Source organism: Brassica oleracea, chromosome C8, assembly GCF_000695525.1.
Source record: "Brassica oleracea var. oleracea cultivar TO1000 chromosome C8, BOL, whole genome shotgun sequence".
In the NCBI taxonomy this organism is placed as follows: Eukaryota; Viridiplantae; Streptophyta; class Magnoliopsida; order Brassicales; family Brassicaceae; genus Brassica; species Brassica oleracea.
The window spans coordinates 3,754,965-3,755,640 of NC_027755.1; positions in this window are offsets into that span (position 1 = coordinate 3,754,965).

The window sequence follows — 676 nt, forward strand, 5'->3', positions numbered from 1 at the left end:
GACTCAAGCTTAGGGAGGGACTTTGGAGGGATTGGTGAATCAATCTTCAGAATGGAGATGTCCAAAAGCTCGGACACTTCAGCTTGGTGGTCTAGAATGTCCTTGATGAGCATCATCTGGACATGAGCTTCACGCATACCCGAGATTTTTGGAAGCCTGAGCCCAACATCACTAAGATCTTTCCTGAACTTGGAGATCACCTTCTTCTGAGCTTTGGTGAGAACTCTTTGGGGGAAAGGGAGCTTATCATAGGGTGATAGCTCAACCTCAGTGGCTTCCTCTACCCTAACCTTTTTCAGCTTGTTATCAGCTCTCTTCTCAACTTGTTTCTCAGCCTTGTGCTCAGCTCTTTGCAGATTCGTTGCCTCAACCTTCCTGGCAGCATCCTTCACAATCTGTGCTTCAGATGTGGCCACAACAAATCTCTCAACTTCCCCAAAATCAGTTCCAAATACCAGTCTTACAATCTCATCCCCCTCTTTCTCATGATCACTCAGCTCAATCTCTGAAGAAGTAGTGGAGAAGACAACATTGCAAGACTCCTTGGGGTTCTTTTCTGGTTTCCCTGGTAGAGACCCAATTGGATGCTTGGAGGATGAAGGCATAGAAGCAACTTGACTCTCCAACTTTTTGAGATGAGAGGCAAGTTGCATGTACTTGTTGTTGAGGTCAGAAT